Source organism: Idiotropiscis lumnitzeri, chromosome 20 (genome assembly GCF_059441095.1).
Source record: "Idiotropiscis lumnitzeri isolate Australia: NSW breed Sydney's pygmy pipehorse chromosome 20, RoL_Ilum_1.0, whole genome shotgun sequence".
In the NCBI taxonomy this organism is placed as follows: domain Eukaryota; kingdom Metazoa; phylum Chordata; class Actinopteri; order Syngnathiformes; family Syngnathidae; genus Idiotropiscis; species Idiotropiscis lumnitzeri.
In genome coordinates this window covers 5,332,330-5,355,255 of record NC_142410.1, presented here as the reverse complement: position 1 = coordinate 5,355,255, position 22,926 = coordinate 5,332,330, and the positions used below count along the sequence as shown (strand labels likewise).

General features: G+C 42.3%; 1 long non-coding RNA gene and 1 other non-coding gene across 2 annotated transcripts in view; one reads left to right on the top strand and one right to left on the bottom strand.

Moving 5' to 3' along the window:
- Nucleotides 1-1,053: 1,053 nt before the first annotated feature.
- The window catches only part of LOC148317243 (uncharacterized), a 103,497-nt gene continuing 81,624 nt past the window's right edge, over nt 1,054-22,926 (bottom strand). The window contains exon 4 of the long non-coding RNA XR_015840089.1: nt 1,054-1,390. This is a non-coding gene — a long non-coding RNA (uncharacterized LOC148317243). The remainder of the gene's footprint in view (nt 1,391-22,926) is intronic.
- LOC148317244 (U6atac minor spliceosomal RNA) lies at nt 16,713-16,821 on the top strand. Its single transcript, XR_015840096.1, has one exon. It is a non-coding gene; the product is annotated as a U6atac minor spliceosomal RNA (small nuclear RNA).

The window sequence follows — 22,926 nt, the reverse complement described above, 5'->3', positions numbered from 1 at the left end:
ATCTTTCCCAGCAGTCAGTAATTATATGTCCACGTCAAAGCAGGAGTCAAATTGATTTTGAATGGTCGACACATGCACGCCGACAAAGAGTGACGGCAGGGGAAATGTGGCGCGCAAATAGTACTACAGTGGTCCCCAACCACTGGGTCGCGGACCGGTACCTGGCCGCAGGCCACTTTGAACTGAGCCGCACAGTTGAAAAACAACAAAGAAACTCACAGTTGACGTAATTCCCTCGGTGGCTTTATGCTAATATTAAACACACAAGCTAGCGAAATGAGTAATGCTAGCACTACAAAGCCCGGTCGTCACACAACGCGGCTAGCAAGTTGCAAGTTGGTCCGCAGCGGGATAAAGGATGGGGACCACTGCAGTACTGCGTCGCTTGGGAGTTAGGGCTCAAATGCATCGCAAGATTAGCCAGGTAGCGCACTAGCATCTCTCCAAAAACAGTTGTCTCTTTAACGTTACATTACACACATTGTGGCCCTCTAGATTCAAAGCACAAGTCTTTAAAGATGAGATACTCATGATCGAATGATGCCGAATACAAGCCGAGGAGAGCTGAAAGTCAAAGTCAAGCTTTCAATTGTATGTGACAATTTTCTTGTTTGCATTTCCATGTAAAAATGCACCAATATAATGTTTGAGCAAAACAGTTATAGATTCGTCGCCTATAAACTGTCAGGAAAGTCTGCAAAGAACTGTTTTCGCTCATTTAAACAGAGGTTGTTTTTCCAGCAGGTGCCATGGTTTTTGCTGCAGAAAGAGCAAATAAAACTGATGTTCTCAGTCTTTTGGCATGAGAAACGGGTGATTAATACGCTCACAAATCTCATCCAGGTACACATAAACAATCAAGCGGGCCAAGAGTAAATACTTGCCATTTATCTGAATAAAATGATTGATGTATTTTGGGTAAATTTAGAAAAATTAGTTTCTATCACAATGGTTTCCAGGTTAAAGCTAATTTTGTTAGTTTGCAAAGTTGATATGTGTTAAGCAACTAAGAGGCTAATTTGGAGAACAGTCGGATCAGGTCCAAGTCTTGCTACACTGCATTAAATGCCTCAGTCGGTTTTATGATGAGACCCTAATTGTCTGACAACAATTGCGTGAAAGAAGAGGAGAATTGGCGAACAGAAAAGAAAAACTGTGGGGATCCTCTTATCTCTGATTTAAAAAAAAAAAAAGTCAATTCTTTACTGGGTTTCACTGACATTTTTACAGTGCGTCTGCACAATCCGCTTTGGCATCGTTATGAAGGGGTAACAAATTTCCTCAAGCGCTCGAGGGGAGCCTAGCAAATTTCCACAACTCTCCCTCAGCTTGGCTCCGTCAGCACGAGTACACGAGCCTGTCTGTGCTCCGGGTCAACTCCTCTGGGAACCTGTAGGGGGGAGGCAACAGCGAGAACGGTGGTCAACCATCAGCCGCGGAGTACGCCGTGCCGTGCCGCGCCTGTTAGCGGGCAACTGAAGCCACTGTGGATGAACCCCGGTCACATATGAAACCCAAGGTGCATAGCGGATCGCGCACAAGATTGACTGTTTTGTAAATGAAAATATAGGTTTTGGCTGAGACCTTTGAATGATTTTTATTGTTATTATTTTTTTAATCCCCCTTGCTCCACCTCCAACGGTTTCGTTCCTAAATGCACATAGCGCACTGATGCAATAAAAAGCCCTTCTATATTCAATATAAAAGTTATATAAAATAGCATTAACTGTTCTTGCTGGTTAAGTTACCCGCACCGCGGAGGGACTTCGGCCTCTCGCCTCTCATCCATGTGCCCTCCTGCCTAAACACACGGTTGTCTTTTTCTCCACTCACCCGTCCCGCCTTCCATCCATCATCGTCCGACTCCTGACAGATGACATGTCTGCAGCTCCCTCACCTGCCAATCTTTGGTACACGGTTCAGTCAGAGGACTCAAGAATATGCTGAGGCGGGATAACTTCATTTTGGCGTGAATGTTTAAAAATAGACAGCACGATGGATTGTGGTTAGCATGTCTGCCTGACTGTTCTGATGGGGTGGGGGTTTTAATATCAACTTGTCTGTATTTTTACCCAAGTAACCTAACCTATGCTAAAACAGCGGGAAATTACACTAAATATCATGGAAAGTGAGAGGTTGGACAAGTTAATATTTAATGAGCACTCAATAGCACTCAAATTCTTGTTGAAATTAAGTTCATTGGACACGAGTGATTTTCTGGGGTGCTAACGTTGTTAGCTTGAGCAGCTAGCACTGAAGTTGTAGTCCAAAATCAGGATAACTCATCATTAGCAAGCTCATTTGACAGCACTGATGACATCACAACATTTAATGATCTCGCTGGACTGCTAGCATAATTTGCTTGTGCAGCTAGCACTAAAGTTGTAGTCGAAATCTATGGTGACCCATCCAGTGTAAGCTAACCGTAGACTGTTGACTGAACAATTTCTGGACCTTCATTTAGCAACATGCTTCATTTAGCAAGCTAGCAAGTGTAGCAATTTACTCTGTTATTAGTCACTGTTTCAGGCTTTTTGAATTAATAGTGATAACCACTTCCTGGTTTTATGGCGCCCCCTGGAGGTCACAGTGCTGTTAGAATTTGTCTATATTCCCTAATGGGTGAGTTATAGGTGTTTTAAACCTCTCACTCTTGCCACAATTGACAACATTGTGCTTGAGATACTATGCTGGAATGCAAAAAAAAAAACCCCAAGTTGACAACGCATGAACTTGAATCAGTACCTTCCGCACTACTACCGCCGATTCAATTTGAAAGCCACTTAGTGCATGCACGGCTAATTAGCGTTATTAGCCTGACGATTCACAGTCTCCAACATACATACACAGACAAAAACAAATATGTGGCAGCACATCTGGATAAATATGCTTAATTAAGAAGTAATTGCGTGTGTACACTGCACAGGAACGACAAAAGGAGTGTTTGCAGGCGAGTTTGTCTGACTGGATGCCACATGCTGCTCTACACTGGGTGTCCTATCTTCACAGCAGGACGATCTGCTCGCTCAACTTCCTTTCCATCAATCATTGGGCCCATTTGTTTGCACAGAACTGCGCTGACAGCCGGAGGTTCTTATTGCAGCACTGAGGCTCATGGCGATGAGGAGTGAAGGGGAACTCTGCCCAAGGAATATTTGTTTTGTTTTTATTGTCGCCCCATGTTCCCCCCCTACAATGGTGGCGTGGAACTTCTATTCGAGGAAAGACAGGGTGTAATAATTACCAGCTAATATATTAAATAATTAAATTATGTAATCTATTGCTACTTTTTGTATTAAATTATTGGTGACAACCTTAGTAGTGAAGGTAATGCTACACATATCACAATATCCAACCAGTAATAATTTGTTAGTAGAACATTTGTACCAGAAAGAGATAATGGATCTCAATATCACAAACTTACTTTTTTTGCTGATTGTAAAACTGATCCATTGGCCGGCCCATCGGGAAATCGCCTAGTTGTCCTGATTACGCTCACCAGGTGTGATTTACAAGAATATCACAGTTAGTCATAAACCTTTTATGTTGATTTTGAAAGACTAGCCAGTATATCTTTGTTTTAATATTTGTGTTATCATTTACAAATAAAACCAAGAAAATTGTCGGTTGATTAGATGTGACACTAAATGGTTCCCTTTTTCCTGTAAGATGCATATCACATGAGAACCAAGTCACGTCTGCTCAAGGGAGTCTTTAGAAACGCAACATAGCCTGCAATTGATTGTAACTTGTATGCAAAAAAAAAAAAAACAAAAACAAAAAAAAAACATTTCTGTCTTATACTATGCCTACATCACCCCTCTTCACAACACATTTTCCCAGAAATCCTTTTGCAAGACCACCCAGTTGGCCTGAACACTGGGCAACCAAACTCAATGCTTTCCTTGAGGACCTACAAACCACCACGCCAACTCATTTCTAAGTCCACTCTTGTACTTTGGAAAAGGGGCATTTGCATGGTCTTTAAAAAAATAAAAAATAAAAGTAAAAATGAGGTCATTATTCCTGCTCGGACTATATTTGACTGGACTGCCCAGGGAAAACATGTCATGTGACTCATGTGACTGGTCAGACAATTGTGGTGGCCGGTGCTGTCAAACAGACTTTGCGCAGTAAGCAAGTTTATGATTATGACTCTTGTGCTCAGGGAGTCTTCCAATGGAATTTGTTGGAGCACACATATGGTTACAGTCAGCGGAATAAGGGAACTGTGATGATTTAGTTGCTTCGCATGGGAGTGTATGAACATCCTACCATATTGGCGTGTCTGTGTGTGTGAGACTATTACCCTTCCTTTGAGATTGATATAATGTTTCAACAGAGAACCAAAACCGCTGAAGTTGTAGATAATGTGGTTTGGTCTCGCTGCCACTTAAGTGCAAAATCACTTAACGTAGTCTCGTAGATTGACCGTGTTGGTGGGTGGTTTTCATTGTGCGGAGGAAAGGCAGGCGTGTTTTCTTCACAGTTTGTTTGATTACGTCTTTGTCCGTCAACGGGGGGCTTTTAAGTGCTGGAGCAAAAACCGCGATCCCTTAGTGACATAATGTAAGGACTCGTGTCCGCAGGTAATGCATGAGGCTGTGCCGTTTTTTTAAATAAGCAAGACTGGAACGGGAACGCAACCAAAGAAAACATAGCATCATGAGCCTGAACTTGCATTTGTTACATTGTGGTGGTCGGGTGGGTGCAAAGAGAATGGGACGCCATGCAAGGTACCTATTTGCAGAGCATATAAAATAATCCAGAGGATACGACAACAATCATCGGGCGACGTTTCTTTTAATATTCTCTTTCTTCGCACTTGCGCAAGGTTTCGGTAGCTTGTCAACAGGCTCATATGATCTGCAGTTTTGGCCCAAGCCTCCCTCAATATATGTTACTCGAGATCTGTGGATTGGTATTTTTAGTTATTCAAATATAAACACATTGTGGATTTACAAAAAAAATAAATATATAAAAAAGACACAAATGGAGAACATATAGATAATAGATGCTAGGTATTCTGGAGAACTGCTGCAATAACGAATCCACTCGGCCCGTATGACATTGTGCAATATGTGTGGTGAAAAATACACAAAAAAAGGAAAAAAAATACAAATAAAAAATCCTACGTTGGCTGGTGCCATCACCTCCATAAAACGGGTGGGTGGGGAGTCTTGGCTGTTAGATTTATAGACAGAAAACAAGCCCAGTGTGACAAGAACATGAAGCAAGCAAGCAGAAGCGCAAGAACATTCAAAATTCTTAATCACCAAATTGGGAGTTATAAATCCACTTTTTTTTTTTTTTTTTTTAAATAGCCTGTCGGCACAGCAGCGTATGCCCCTAATCCCTCGCCACACACTAGATTTTGCATGACTTTTTATCTTATGTTAGTATGTGCACGTACATCTGGATCCTTTATATTTAAGTCTGATTGTATCTCTTTTTTTTGTTTTTTTTGTGTAGCCACATGCATTGTTAGTGTATGTGTGGCCCTGCAACCAATGGCCCGTTACGTGTTCCCTCAGCAGCGGTGAAGAGGGAAATGACCTTTAATATGGCTCGCCTTCTCCCTCAGTCCATATTAATGTTAATCTATCAGACTTGGAGGCTCCCTCAACATACAACGCCTCCAATGTTCCTGAGGGCCTTGGGGTGCAATCAGTGGCGGCAACTAAGCACTGCTCTCTCTAAGGGTGGGGACTTAAAAAAAAAAAAAAAAAAAAAAAAAAAAAAAAAAAACATTTGCTACTGCATGATCTCTTGCTGCTTTTCACAAAATGCAAGGTGACCTTAACCCCCCCCCTCCCCCTCGCAAAAAAAAAAAAAAAAATTCAAAACAGAATTAGAGGCGGTGGCAGCGGGTTGGATGTTTAGGCCAGTGATATCAATATTAGTTACAGTAGAACCAACAACCAATTGAATTTGAAATCAGAAGACACGAAAATTGTAATAATGTTTGGGAAATGTACTCCTTTAACATCCCTTAAAGGGGATGTCAACCCAAACATTTTCTTTACAAGAATATCTTCCAGGCAGGCCCACAAGTCAAAGCATGGCATTCCGATTAATATTGCATTTGTGGAATATGAGGTACGTCTCTCAATCAAGCTGTTTTTAGCCATCTAAGTGGGTGGGGGTCATTTTGTCACTTCTGTCGACTGAAAATGACATCATAGATGCTCAGGTAATGGCCAATCACGGCTCACATGTTTACTAAAGTTGAGCCACGATTGGTCGTTAGCTAAGCCTGAGCAACTGTGATGTCATTTCCTGTCGGAAGAAGGGGCAAAATGGCCGCCCCCTGAGATGGACAAAACGGGTGGCTTTCATATTCTGCAAACACAATATTAATCAGAATGTTTCGACCAGTGGGCCCCCGCACAGAACAAATTCTTGTAAAATATTTTTTGGGGTTGACTTCCTCTGGATATTTCTACAATTATTTGTTTAGCCTATCACTACATTGGAAGACACGTTACACATGTCTTCCACTGTATCAGAATATGGGCAACATTTGCAGCGGATGCCATACAGGGCTCATGAATATCTTCGCCATTTCGATAAGTGTGATCAGATTGATAATACAAAAGGGCAGTAGCATAGCATAGTTAGCTTGTTAATTAGTAGCTAGCACATCTGCGTCACAGTCAAGCAGCCTTTGTATAAATGGTTTCCACTCATCCACAACCATAATAACGACAAGCGCTATTGATAAAGAATGAACTGACTTTGCTACAATAGCCAAATCACAAAACAGCTTTCAGTGACGTACATTTCATATCTGCTGGAAGAGATTTTCACAATGGATTAGAATGAGCAACCACTCAGCTGGAGCAAATCTACAGTCAAGTATTAAAAATTCTCCTGGTCCGCTTCCAAAGCTAAATGTGTTTACCCGTGTGACTATTTAACCGAGCATCGATTGCTTACAATTTAATTAAGACCATGCAAGAATCGGCCTAATGCTTGTCGGCAGTGTAAATACATAAACACAAGTTGTTTATTGACGAAGAGCTAACCAAAACAGCCTGTTCCATTTTCTCCGAGGGTTTTGGTCTCCAGTGACTGCTCTGATTTGATTTGAGTAATCTGCCCAAGAAATGTGCCTTATCTTTCTTCTCCATCTAGACCTCACCTGATTTTCAGTGCGTTCGACTCCCAACAATCGCTGCGAAAATATGACTCAAGTCTGATAAAGGGGCTAGATAATACAAGAGAGGGTTAATGTTTGTGCGGGGGGGGGATTACACCAAGAGGGGATTGAATCGAGCTTCAATTATGTTCAAAACGTACATAATATGTTCTGAAAACTTGCATCCACGTTCGGATGCAATATGAGAGAATTAAAGCGAGTATATTAGAAGCTACAAGAACCAATGTGGAGTAGAGCCGGTCAAAGGGATGAAGAGAATGGTTAGGGTCATTTGCGTAATCTCAGTGCAGATCTGGCCACTTCATTCCATGAGTTTGTGCTAAGTGCAAGCCGGGAGTCGAACTTTTAAGGGAGGTTTGTGGAAACAAACTACTAATGTGTTTTTTATTTGTGGCCGGGAGATCTTATCGAGATGCGTGGCGTAAACTGTTTGGACTATTTTGCCTTTACCTGCAATTTAGTATTTTTCTAACTCGGTGTCACACTTATTTCGTAGACCTCATTTGGAATTCACGTTGGTTTTCCATGCTCATAAATTAGTTTCTATATTTCCATGTCTTGTATTCTGTCTCCTACCCGGTTTTGGCCCCAAATGAGACTATAACAACATATGAGCGGTCACACTGGCAAGCAAGATGGTGGCATGATGGCCAAATTGGCTGTTGTCAAAAACGCTGCATGTTGGCAGGAAAGCAGGTTACCCATTAAAATTAAGTTTAATTAGCCTATGCTTGAAAAAAAAAAACATGGTTGACATTAAGTAGTCTTGTTTGTTTGCTGCTCGGGCAGGTCTAGGTAACTAAGGACCAATTCGGATATAGCGGAATATAAAACTTTGACATTATTTACCGGGCAACTGGTTTTTATAGGAAATGTACTGTAATATAAATCCAGAGGTCAGTGCATGATCGCGTTAAAAGAGGAAACTTATATCCATTTAAGATATTTAGAAGTTGCGAAGTTCACAGTTTAAGGAAAACATTTTTTGAATAAATGTGAGACCCTTGATGTCACAGTTATGCAAAAAGGATTAGTGAGTTCATATCGAGCAGAAGGTCACCAACGGTTTCCAAGGACCACATGAGTAGCCCATGAGATTGTTGTAAGTTTTAGAACAACGTAGTTTTAGAATCTAAAATTATCCAATAATAACTAAGTGGGAAACAAACCCACCATTTCGGCACGCAAGTCAGATGTGTGAACCATTAAAAGTGTGAATTGATGACTACTACAGTGAACCCCTGCATGTTCGCGGTCTTTCCACATACTCACTGTGTTTTTTGATTTGTATTTTATTTTATTTTATTTTTCAAACCTGTTATCCATGGTAAAACTCTCCTCTGCACTATTTTTACGCCCCAAAAAAAATACAAATATTCCTTAGTCAGCATGATGTGGCATCTTGTTGCCAAGGAACTATGTTGAGGAGAAATGAGGAGTTTTATTTCGATTAAAAATAGAGCTATGCTGCCATCTTGTGGCACGTCTAGGCAAGTCTAAACGCTTTTTTGGGGGGGTGGGGCATTAATTAAATGTGGAGTTTGGCTCTAAAATAAATAAAGAAATAAAATCAGTGTTCAGTCTTCTGGAGGTCCACTGTTTTAACATTATCCAAGGGATAGTCCAGCAAATTATTACTCTAATTGACACCTGTATCAGAGAACATTAAATGTGCGCCTTGCTTCTGGTTTTGTAGCCAAAGTTTTTCATCCTCTGGATGTAGTTGACATGACTAAGCCACCACACATCCTGACTCATATCCCTACTCGAGACCTTTTCCGACTGCACACACCTCACCCTGAATGCTGGATATATTTGTATCCTTTGTTTCTCATTCCAAGTCCGTATTATTCAACCTTAGCTCTGAGTAATTCCATTTCTCATTTCCATTGTTATGATTCCATCTCATACACGTTGGACCAGGTGCTTCAATACATTAACTCTCATCTGCCATCACGTCGCACCTCCCGGCGACTCTGTTGTTGTCTGGTTGTCTTGGAAACCAACATGGAAGGTCCAGCTTCACCCCCGCAACCCCCCGTCCGCCGTAGCGGGGGCCCTAATCACCGTGCGCCCGCGACGGCCAGGAGCCGGCGGTTTGTTATGGCGCGTCGCCACCCTCGGCGAACCACATGGCCTCATGTTTGTTTGAACAAGGCCCCCGATGCCCGAGTGTTCTCTCGCCGTGGTGGAGAAAAATAGAACGTAAAAAGGCTGTCAATGCTCAGCTGTCACCGAGAGAGAAACTGGTCGAAAAAGAGGAGCTACGAGGGGAAAACACCAAACGGGGAAGGAAAGGCAGGAGGTTAGGGAAGACGTTGGAACGACTGAGGAAAAAGGGAGTGGAGATGCTGAGATGGGAGGAAATGAGGATGGACAGGAGTAGACGGCCGAGCGGAGCAGTATTGCGAAAGTGTGTCAGGAGGACAAGCGAAGTCTGTCACTGCAGAAGCACAGAGGACCACTCCTCTGTTTCCATGACTAATTGAAATCTTCCACTCGACTGATGAAACCTTGCTGCTTTCCGACCACCCATCTCCGTTTCTCTTCTAGTCTTCTCTAACGGTTTGTCCTCATCTACTTATAGAGTCAGGGGGGATGATACGCCAACAGATTCCAGACTGTTTCATTATTAAAGCGTTAATATGACCGCAGAGGCTATTGGAGGACATTAGCTTACAATAACACAGCTCATAGCTAAACGTTGCCAACCCCTGCAATAACAAGGTACCCGAGTGAATGAAATCGACGATTCAAAATACACGTCTCACATTTGACCCTCAAGGCTGACTTCAAGTCCTTGCCCCAAGCACAAAAGTGTTTGGGATGCAGATTAATGAGCTCGTCCTTTAACCAGGACTTTGGTCCCCAAACAATCATCAGTCACATTGCCATCGCATATTATACTGTTAGCGTTGGCGCATACCATACACGGCCCGTATGGATTTAGATGAATTTTCTTAACGAGCATTTAATGATTGATATAATTATGATATCCATTTGACATATAGACCAAGAGAAACCCGATCGCCATGTGCTTTGAACAAGTCTGAACCGCCATCGTGTTACGCAACAAAACTCATAGCAGCTCTGCTTACCTTTTGACTTTGACATGCAAACATGGGTGAGGATTTAATACAATACAAATGTATTTATCGCATTTCACAACAGCTGGAGCTGGAACAAAGCGCTTTCCATATGGTGTAACATAAATTAGCAGGAAATTAGAACACAAACAAAACAGATACCAGAAGAAAGGCAGAATAGTGACAGTCTCAGGTTGAGTCAAAAGCTAAAGAATAAAAACGTGTCTTGACAAATTTTAAAAGTGGACAGAGAGGGGGCTTGCCTAACATTTAATGGAAGCTCACTCCATAGGGAAGGACCGGCAACAGAAAAGGCGTGATCCCCCCCCTGAGGCTCCGCTTGGTCCTCGGCACCTCCAGCAGCATTTGGTCCACAGACCTGAGGCAGCGGGCAGGTGAGTAGGCCCGGAGGAGCTCAGAGAGGTACGCTGGGGCGAGGGCATTTGAAGATTTGAAGCCGAACATCCTAAAGCGAACTCTAAAGTGCACTGGGAGCCAGCGAAGAGAGGCCAAGATTGGGGTGATGTGATCCGCCTTACGCGATCCAGTTAAAAGGTGAGCAGTAGCATTTTGGACCTGTTGGAGGTGCTTAGCAGGAGGGAGGACTGGCTGACTCCAAAGCAAAGTGCATTACAGTAATCTAGCCTGCATGAATGTGTTTCAGACTGCAGCTGTTGCTCTGGACCAGACCCAGCCTACGCATGTGAAGAAAATCGGGTTGTTATTCTGTTAATTAACCATAATGTTCTGAAACGGTCACATATACATGCAGAATGGCTTGCTCACAAACACATTCAGAAATGTGAAAAAAAAAGATCATACTTGATGCGGCACGCAACCTAGAGAGCCATACAAGCAATGAAAATGTGAATTTGCCTTCTTATGTCGCCTTCAAGGAAACCGCCAACACAATGACAAAGAATGTAAATAAATAAGTCAAGTAGATTCTGTTTAACCCGCTTACTAACAAACAATATTGAACACAATTTAATTGAAAATAATTGGCCCATACTTAGAACTTTTCATTCGTGTGAGTGAAGTACCCCTACACACACACACACACGCGTAAGCCGGCGTTTCAACCCCGGCAGCACCTTGCTCCGTGCTCGCATGCAGCAAAAGCCGAGGTCCATTAACGGGTCAGCGGCTTGCCTACAGACACCGAGGGCTCTATGTAACCCACACCCCGCAGTCCACTGGGGCACAGTTTGATCCTCAAACTCCCCGCTTGACTGACAAAGCCACACATTAATATCTCCTGCTTCACCCAAACATGTCAGGCGCACAACGAGCCATATCCACCCTATAATATATCCAGAAATCGAGAACGAATCAGGGCTGCCTTCTGTAAATAAATGGATTCGATACCAGAAGCGGATTTGATTTCATCCAGAATTTCCTTTTGACGTTGAAACCCAAACATGGACGATTTGAGAGAAGCTACGAGAGCATGAAACGTGATTAGTTGGTCATTACACCCGGAGCGAACCCGACTGCTTCCTGACACCGCTTGGTCACGTTCATCTATGACGTGACGGTTTGTACGAAGATGGAAGAAGTAGAGGAGCGTCAATGGGGTGTTTTGCTGGCAAGAAAATGCGCCCGTATGGATTTAACAGTCAGGTGTGATGTGAAGTTGCCAGCAGCTGCTTAACAAGTTGCTAGCATCAAGCAAACGTTAGCCACCCGTCAACAGTTTTATGCCCGCTGCTGCTTAACAATCAGCGGTCAGCATAGACACGACAGAGGATACATCACTGTGGTTTTTTAACCACGGGACATGTTTCCAACTTTTTTTTTTTATAACCTCAGTCACATACTTAACTCACAAGAAGCCAAGACCACACAGAGATTTATGTCATGCGTGTCAGCTGAGGTGATGACATCATGTAACCAGTTGGCTTGGACTGTTAGTGATGAGCTTTCTCTAGTCGTAGATTCCGACCGTGCCTGCACATCGGATTGTAAAAAATGTTTTGCTACATTTCGGGGATTTACTGAAGTGTGTGTTGTCGATTGGTTTTAGATTTCAGCCAATGCTGATGCACTCATGGAGTTGTTTCAAGAAGTCATGTTCCAATTTTTTTTTTTTTTTTTGGATTCGATCCTGAATCAAATCAGTGCCAAATGTGTAGTTTCTGCAGGAAGTAAAGCAATTCAAGGAATTTAATAAATAACAAGCTTCGATTTAAGTCTGGTGGTACAGTAGATGTTTGGCAATACTCTCCATTAAAAAAAAAAAAAAAGGAAAAAAAAGGCATTTGAATCAATACACACAATCACAATTCAGTTTGTTTTACATTTCAAGAGTTGTTGTGAAACAAATGTCCCTCCCTTGACCATTTACTTGTCCATAAAAACACACTAAAACCTACATACATCCCACCCACAGTTACATTTCTGCATGACTTGAAGCATCACATTCGCACGCCCTCTGAACTATGATGAGTCAGCAACTTGTGTGTGTGCGGGAGTGTGTGTGAGGGAGAGAGAGAGGAGATGGACGGAATGCTGCTCTAGTGTGTGGCGGTGCGTGAGTTGTCATTACGTGGTTTGCACAACTCACTGCTCACACACTAAACTCAATCTACCACTATATAAATCTTTGGAGAAAGAACGAGACAGACAGAGGTGAGTAAATAAGAATGACCAAAGAGGGTGCATGGGAGATGAAGTGAGGGAGTACGTGCGGTCGAGGTATATCGTGTTCTTGAATTATGTCGTAACAAGCAGGTGAAGACCTTTTGGGCCTACCTGAGCAATGCGAACTGCAGCCTGTGAGCGACTGTTGCAGCAAAATGTTGTTTTATTTTCCTTAGCTGCTCGCTGGAAAGAATTCCAGCGTCTACCTGCCTTGCCTTGCGTGTAATGAGATGAAATTACCCTCAGCTAGCAAGTGAACGTTAGTGACCTGGCGGGAAGCCGGAGAGACGCTCAGCCTTTGCTCACGTCACAGTCATCACTGTCTCTGTGTTTTCAATCAAAATAGAACCCAAAAAGGCCAAATGAAAACCATAATGCACCTTTCTGCCATATACATATTCCTGGCCGCAAGGGCATGGGAGTGGCGTTAGGGCGGAGATGCTGGCGAAGAAACGAGACGCCGTTTCAGACGCCTCCCGGATTATTTTTGGGTGGTTATTAATTCCCATAAATGAGAAATGTCGAAATTAACCATGCAGAGTGGAACTGCAGGGGAGTCAAGAGGTTGGATAGGTGTGAGCGCTCACCATGGCGACGACACATACAAATTTACGTCTCCGCCGCGGTGACATTTACTGGTAAACAGGCCTAAGATTAGTTGCAGTTTGTTTGCTTTCAGGTGACTAATGCCGTCACTTTGGAGGCAAGGCTGCTGGGTTGCTTGCCTTGCGATGTGTCACCTGCTCCACATAAGGAGAGGGAAGGAAAATGGAAATGAGAGAGGATGTAGGGAAGAGTGACACATGCAGCCGCATAGGTGTAGCGAAAGAGAGAAAAGGACGACGAAAGAGAGCCTTGCGGCCTCTTTTACCGTCTTATAAGACCTGAGAGGGAGTTTACTTGCACTCGTTTAGGTGCACCTGCGAAAGAAGGCAGAGGGTGGGTAATTGATATTCCATATTTAATGTATTTAGAAAAAGTACATTGCCTTGGTATATTTTTTATATAATTAGGAACGTATATTGTGCGTTCCTAGTCAGGACTTCCAAATATAGAGATGGGTGAACAGTATCATTTTGGCAGAGATGTATAATAAGATGATTTAACCCACCCGATACGTACATTTGCGTACTCTTCTCATCAGGCCAAATCTTTTCGGTTTTCTTCCTCCCTCCACCATGCAAGAATTAAGAACGTTGCTGACATTAGCAGTACTGTTGTCAATCTTGCGTGTCACTTTTTGGGAGAGAATTGTTGCCAGAAGGCAGGAGAACTGGACTAAATATAGTTAGCACGTCACTAAGTTGGCGACAGAAATAGAGACTTTTACTAAATGCAGAACTTTCAACATTTTCTTCAACCTGTGTGATCAGCGTCTATTTTTGGAGATTAGTTGAGGACCTTCTCTGCCTCTTCCTTTTACTCTCAGTTATGCTGCTGCTCTTTTGGTAAACCATTGTGCTGTTTGGCATGTTGCGACACAAAGCGGTTGTAAGAGAAAGGCAAAAAGTTGTAAGTTTCGATTAGCCTGGAAACGAGCAGAAAAAAAAGTCTAAAATATCGCGATCAAACGCAATGTTTGTAGTGACACAGCTTCCACCCCTCAGGGAAGATTTTCTACGAAATGTTCAAATTGTCCTTTCATCCGTAGGAAGAGTGGCATTGTCATACAATGAGAAGCAAAATGAGAAAAGGGCTGACAAGAAGTAGGTGAGCAAAACATGAAGTCACAGCCGTCTTCACAGTTCTCTGCTCCATGTTTGACTCCTGCGGGAGCAGAGGACAGCGACTCTCCGGCTCCACGGCTGACTACCGTACGGTGACGGTGATGTTCCACATGTGGCGACGGGCCGCCACTGCCACCGCCGCTCAAGCTGCACTGACAGCCCAGTCAGGAAACACAATCACAGCCAAGACAAGCAAGCGGGAGGGCGATGACAAGCAAAATGACAGTTTCCAATGTTAGCCTTTAGCTGAAAATGTATTAGCAGGGTTCATTTTGGGATTGTGGATGAAGTAACTCTTTCTGAACATGACCAGTGTTACATAATCAACTCAAATTATTGACTTAATGTTATTAATTATTCTGGATTAGTGTAATACACTTTATTATGGCGTTGGCCAATCCTCCATAAAGCGTCTCCAGTTGGTCCAAAATGCTGCTGCTCACCTCTTGACTGGTACTCTTAAGAGGGATCACATAACTCCTACTCTGGCGCCCCTTCACTGACTCCCTGTAGATTTTAGAGTTCTTTTTAAGATTCTATTATGGGTTTTCAAGTCTTTAAATGGGCTCGCCCCAAGTTACCTCTCCTAGGACTAAGCGAATCCTCAGGGGGGACTCAAAATCGAATCCGGGAGAAAGACGTGCAATAATCGCCCACAATGCCTATTGTAGTGTGATGATTGCACATTACATCTATTTTTTTTTATCCACTCTTTGCAAAAGCCCATTTGTGACCAACACCGCCAGAGTTGAGCTCAAAGACCATGACTCACCGTTTTAAAACATGACAGCCGTGGTGAATAAGAGCGAAAAAAATGACACATGCTAGCCTTAACCATTATAAATGACTATCAATTAATGCTCGCCGTGAGCACTGGTAGTTATAGTGGCTGTGATTTACCACTTCCACAAATGCACTCAGAAATTAAGTGGCTCTCAAAGTGGAGCTCCAACTAAATTTTAGGTTCAAGTGTGTTTCGAGCAAAAACGATGGTAGTTGGCTCCCACACGTGCACGCACACACACGTTGTGAGTCATCTGCTTCCCAGAGGGGCCATGCCATTTCTCTTGGCCGACCACCAGGGAAGCTGAGCTCGTTTACGGCGAGAGACCCTAACAACACTCCCGTGAACCTGAAAAACACCCGGCCAGCTCTCTGTTTCCTCTGCTCAAGACGTGAGCGTGTGAGCTTGGGCCCCTCCAACGCCCCATTTAGGTGACTGATAGCCAGGGATACTTTCTTAAAAACAGCCACCAATTATCAGACGCGGTTACGTCCCCCGAACGTCCCCCTCCGAATAATTACGACAAGCGTCTGAGTATGTATGTTTGACATAGTGTGTTCCACTCTTACTCAGGCTTAATTACTTGTAAGAATGGCAGGATGATGAAGAATGATTGTGATCCTTCATTCTGACTTGATTCATTAGAAGGTGAAGTAATAAAAGGTGAGTTCAAATTTAAAGAAAAGGGGTTTCAAACAACCCGTCCACTTTGACGGAACCATTTGACAAGAGGGAAATGTGATTTTTGGCTTCTCGCGGCTCCGTGTAAACCAAAACAAGCCGATGCTACGCCGTATTGAAGGGAAAGTGTGTTTCACCCTCAACCCACAATCGGGGAACACATTTTACGGGCCTCGTTTCCCTTGCAACAGCGGTGGGGGGTGCATTCCACTCAGAGGAACTACGAAGCGGGTGTAAAGCTTTAATATTTCCAACAGTGTCTTTTTATTGTGGTTACAGAGGCAGCAATCAGTCACTACCTTCACGAAAACCATCTAAAACTAACACTAAAACTAAAACGAATCCTTCAGAACAGCCCGAATGAGCGCTGACAGCTTTAGGAGCAACTTTACTCGTCTATTTCTGTACAGAAACACGACATTGGGATATTGCATAACATGCTGCTCGAAATAAGTCGAGGTTTGAGGTTTTCCTATAGGAGAACAAACTGACTGTATTATTGTTATAAAATCTGCCCAAGGCCGTGCTGATTATTTACACTGGAAACCCTCCTGAACAAGCATCTGGAGTGCTTTTATGCGAGGCATTTTCACTAATCTCCACAAGAGGGGGCAAAACTCCAAGTGGGAGTCTTCTCATTAGGAGAGAGTTAACACTCCCCCTTGACAAGGATGGAAACGCCACATGTGACCTTAAGGCACTGTTAACTACTTCATGGCATTTCTATCCAAATTTTTTAGCGAACATTACACCTTCAGCCTTTTAGATGCAACCAGTGTAAATGATTCCATACAGTCGGATGCGTTTCTCTCTCAAATTTCTCCCTGTCGTGTCGTTCGCCTCCTTCTCCGGCAATGATTGGTGCGTGTTGCGTGTAATTCTTTTTAATGACGCTCATTTCACTGTCAGGATCTTAACGATGCCAATGAATTAATCGGGCCACCTAGCTAAAGAAGCTGTCATCCAGATCATGTCTTTATTAATGATGTCCACACTATTTGTTAGAGCAGAGAGAGAATTGTATATTGTTCAAAATGAATGTTCTGTCGACAACCGGGCGCCGCGTTGCACGAAAGCTGCATGGAGGAAGTTATTTTCATTTAATAGCGCCACGACATGTGAACAGGAGATTAAATACAAACAAGTACTAATTGTAGTGAGCGTGAGATGTAAATTATTGTGTATATAATATGGTAGGATGAAAAGGAAGCTCATCAGAGGGACATGGATATGATTTAAAGGAAGAACAAACGGCTACTGTAGGAAACATTCAGCAAAACAAATACGGAATTGTATTAATCAAAATGGGGTGGCACAGAGTGAGATATTTTTTGCATACCTTTGCCTGTCTCCTTTAAAACTGACAATTTTTGAAACCTTTAATCAGCCTTCCAAAATATAATACAGCAACGTGAGAGGAAAAATGTCCTCATCCATCCACAAGAAAACCATAAAACGCTGGTCAAATAAGATGCGATGACAAATGAGTCAGACTTTTTCTGCCTGGACTGTTTATTTTTGAGTAATCAAGGTAGGTCTGACGTTTCTTTATAGGTTAAAAAAAATACAATGCAATAAAGTTGGATTGAAACGCCCCAATGCTTTCAACTGGTTACAAGATTAATATGATGTCGGTATGGTGCCAGAGATGGCAGGTAATATTTTTTTGAATGTGTTGTCGAGGTTACCTTCTTGGAATAAAGCAAGGAAGTATCTCAAGTTGTGTGTGTGCGTGTGTGTGCGGCGTATATTGTTCCTGTTTGCACAGACCAAAGCAATTTGTTTGACTGTGCTGCTATTGAGGCAAGACATGCTTACAATCTGTGTGTGCGTGTGTGTGCGTGTTTTGACATTCGAGAGCATATACCTAAATGTGCATGTGTACGTGTGTATGTGCATGTCCCCTACTGTAAGCTTGCAGCGCAGGTATTATTTTGTACGGTTTGATTTGTGAGCTGATGTCCTCAGACCTTGTTTGGACTGAATCATTTTTCTCTCCGATACGCCTCATTTGTTTGAGGCGGGGAGGAAAGCATGACAAAACTTTTTAGAGCCTTGATTTATTGACAAGAGCAGACCTTTTTTTTTTCTTTTTTTGGAGTGACTATTCCTTTTTTTTTTTGTTTTTACCCCTGCCAAATGTCTGAGAGCCGTCACATGCCGTGGAGGGTATTCATTTCTTTTCGTCCTCTTTATCCCTTGTTTTTATTCCTGTCTAGCGGTAAGGCCTGAGAGAAAAGCCAGGGTGGCATAGACTCGCAGCTTCAAGTGGTACACGAGTGTGATTGGCGCCTGGCACACGGCGCAGCGGCCCCCCGGCCTGAGTCAGCGACCTGACAAAGCATGGCAATAAAGATTTTTTTTTTTTTTTTTTGTGCCCCCCCCTACTTGTTTTTGCCTAATGTCCAACAAAGAGCAACAGTGAGTAGTTGTTCATTTACATTACATTTGATAAGTGTGCATCGAAAAGTGATACCAACTCATAGAAATATTCATCATTAGAAATTAAACAATTTGCGTTATAGCAGAAAAAGTGCTAAAAAAAATAAAATCAGTCGGGGTTCGTTCACCAATAGACCACTTAAGTAGACAGTCAGTTAATATAAAAATTATTTTGAGGCTATGCATAGTATGAACAATCTGAGAAACTTAAACTGCCATCTACAGGACTGGAGTGGAACAACATGACTCCAATATATTTTTCTTTGACAAATAAGTCAAGTTTATGATTGTTTGGCCTAGTTCGGAGTTGGAGGAAGACAACATATCTAAATAAAGCACTCGTGTCAGTCAAATGTCATGAGAATAGTTTGATGGAAAAGTGACCCAGAGGTTTAGTGTGGCAATTTCGTGCTGGTAAATAAATGACAACATTTTGGCAGATAATATTCAACTCAATACAAGCAAATATTAGAAGTGCAGATTACATCATGGCGCTGTCAATCAACCAGCAAATTGCTGTGTTTGCAGAGGCTGACATTGAAAAAAAAAAATTTTGTAACACGGTTGGTGACATCACTTTAACTTGGATGTGCCACGCTGGTTTCAAATGGAAAAACAACTGTGAGTCTGACCCGACTTGGCTTGCCTTCAATTTGGGCCATAATGGAGACACGGAGACCTGATTTACATGTGCGTCAGAGGCCGCACCTCGTCAGCAAAAACACAAACAAGGCGGAATGTAGGCTGTTGTGAAAAGAGCAAAAACGGAGAGGCGGGAAGTCGCGTCCCAACGTAAACACAGACGAGCTTTGGACTCACAGAACTCCCTCTCTGTCACACGTAAGCGCGCACAGCAAAACAAATCAAATGCTGAGTTGGCTTTTCTCGTAAACGTTTGGATTGAAGTGGTTGAACTGCATCTTTCGTCGTACTTCTTGGTCTTTAATTGGCATTGATTTAAATGACTCCTACAGGGAACCTCTTTAAAAAAAAATCAATTTGAAAATAATCATTATGACATTATTGTTGCCATGACTATTATAATCATCATTATATAGGTTTATTTTTTTTGTCACATCTATTATTTTCTAAAATTGTAATTAATCTCCAAACTTAATGTTTTATCTTTGAAAGCCCTAATAATAATAATAATAATAATAATAATAATATTCCCTTTATTAGTCCCACAATGGGGAAATTCAAGATTCGAACCCAGGCCTCCTAGGGAGACTGGGTCCTGAACACGGCGCCTTAGACCACTCGGCCATATATATATATATATATATAGAGAGAGAGAGAGAGAGAGAGAGAGCAAAGACCTCTAAAAAAACGTTTACGTAGTTTTAGTCATTGGAGAAATCTAAAATAATTGGAGCACTTTGCAACGCCAAATTCAAACACCATATTATTGTACGTCTGGTGCCTTGTTCAACAGTTTCAGAATTTTACAGGAAATGAATCGCATTCAAGGATAAAGAAAGTGATTAGAAAAGTCTTTGACTCGAAATATAATTCCACGCAAGTAGAAAATTGGAGTTAAAATTTTTTAATCGGGATCAATTGCGGAAGATTTTGCGTTTAATTAGTTACAAAATTATTTAATTACTTGACAGCACTAATATAAATACACTATACGACTTTTCCTATGCATGGCTTTTTGAAGGTGCCATTTCCTAACTGGGTTTCTCTCCAAATCAATGACAAAGTAACATTGGCATTGCAGCACTTTGGTTTCCACAAGAGTGCCACAGGTCTTACTTCATCATGTTCATAATGTCCCGGAGCAGAAAATCACTCTCCGGATCAATTGAAAACCTTATTTATTTTGGAAGTGACAGTGTCATGGCAATGCTCGCTCTCACGGCCGATGCCCGATGTCAATCTCACTTGATCCGTCCTGGATGAGAGTCAGCAGTTTCCTGTAAGCACTGTTGTTTTACCACTACAGTAATCACCGCTGTCAAAGCTAAGTCACCGAAACCCCAAACTATTAACGTCTCCATTCGCGCTTCTTCCACTCGCTCCATCTCAGTTTTTCCCACTCTCGCAAGAATCACCGTTTCGTAGCAACACTAAATCTCTCTTGTACGGATGGAGGATGTGTATTGTTTGGAATGGGTCACAAATCTGGACCTGATCACGGAAAGTTTTTTGTAAGAAGGAGAGAATCATATTCATAACGGTTAAATTAGAGCGAATGCATTTATTACTTATATCTGATTCCGAAAGCAGCTGCTTCAGTTTAATTAATTGAAGAAAACGTGTGTTTTGCCCATATGTGTGAGGGCGCACACCTCTCTGATGTGCAAATGGAAGCGTTTACATTTTATCGCCTGCTTACTTTTGACGGCACGGTAATTTCGGTGGCCTAAGAAAATAACTGACCAATTGCGGATAATTGGCAGAGATGGCTTCTATGTCGGTGAAGGGGTTAAAGGTTGGCGGTGACGGGCTGTTTGCCAGCTGTGGATGGGTCACGAGAGATTACGTTTGAAGGATGGTCAGCGAAAGCAAACTGCAGGGAAGGTTCGGCGGGATGGAGAGATTTAACTTTAAAAAATTCAAACGGATTTATGAATACTCATGTAGCCCCGCACGTGAAATGCGGAATTTTTATGCATATGAGTACCATAAAAAAAATGGAGTTCACGCAGGTCCTCACTGAGCACTTAACCCATTTATCATGTTCCGTCTCACAAAACGTTTCTCCTTGTAACTTGGCAGAACATTTGCGCACATTTGATATTTTTCCCCCCCGTCTGATTTGACACACATTTACATCACACGGCTGTTACGTTCACATGCGCAGAAGTCCTTTGGTGCATTCGAGCGGTGAAGGAAAGAATTAGCAATCGTACCTCAATGTTATTCCACTCTTAAAGTCAATGCAGTTGTTGCCCTGACGATTTGTTTTGAAGCACAGCTGCACATTTGCCACACTTGGTGCATGTGACTTAATATTAGATCCCATTCTATTAGAAACCGCGGAATTTTCAAGAGGAACGTTTCATAAAGATGTTTTTGCGTGACTTGATCGTTCTTCCTATATTAAAAATAGAAGTGACTCACAAGACGCACACCTTCAATGGAGACAATGTGGCGTAAAATAACCTAATTACATGTCGCATTACGGATCAACAATCTATCATCCGTTCCGGATACGGTTTGATATTTGGATAAGCGGACTATATTGACTCAAGCCTCAATTCGCATGACTACGATGACAATCCCATCGGCAATGTTTACATGAGCAATACTCATGACAACGTGATGTAAAACATTTATTTTTGATGACCTTCAAGCAGTTAGGTTGGAATTGGATGAAGCAATGAAACGGGGAAGTGGAGTTTTGGAGTCATACTAGAACAACTTTTAACACATTTTTGCACTTACACTAAACTGCTCGACTGTGTTTTTTTTTTGTTCTTCGCGACCACAGGAGCTTACAGGACACAATTTCACATAACTGCAGGGTAATTTTCCTTACAAGAATATATTCTATGCAGGCCCTCTAGTCAAAACATGGCATTTCAAATTAATATTGCGTTTGCGGAATATGAGTTACGCTAATTGTCTCGGTCGCATTTAGCGAATATTAAACCTGCAAGCTAGCGAAATTATTAACGATAGCAAACACGAAGCCCGCTCCGCACATTCGGCGCCCACACCTTGTTGACGGTCAACAAAAGTTAGAGAGTTGCATGAACCGGTCTGCATCACAAAGTTAAGCAGTAAAAGGCACCCGTTTTTGTACATCTCAGGCGTCGGCCATTTTGTCACTTCTGACTCCTGAAAATTACATCAGTTCCTCAGGGTTCAGCTCACGACCAATCATGGCTCAGCTTCAGAAAACGTGTCTCTGAGCAACTGTGATGTCATTTTCATTCGACAGAAGGGACAAAATGGCTGCCCCCTGAGAAGGATAAAATGTTGGATTTTGCTGCTTAACTCATTTTATTGTATAAATTAGAATTTTTTTTAAGTTGACTTCCCCTTAAAAGAGAACCGCAACTAACGTAACTTGCTTCAACGCAGCTAATCCGTTTACGTTTTATCCTTGTAATGTAAGATTAGTTTTTGACAGCCAACACAGCATCTGAAACACAACCTTTAATCTTACATTTTTAAGGCTGGCGCCATTTTGACTTTACTATGACTGTTCAATTGAATCCTCCTACAGGGTCTACGTTTTGAGGCATTCCCACGGTGGAATGGAAGCCCTGATAATGAGTGTGGATGACGCAACGTAAAAAGCCATGTAGCAAAACTGTTAATTCTCTCCGATGTCATTGCAGTGTCAGTCAACTCTGACCGCCGAGTCTCAGAGTTCTTGTCCACAACGAGCTACAGAGTATAATCAGGGCTTTGATTTTCCTCTGGCGACACAACATAATCACAGAC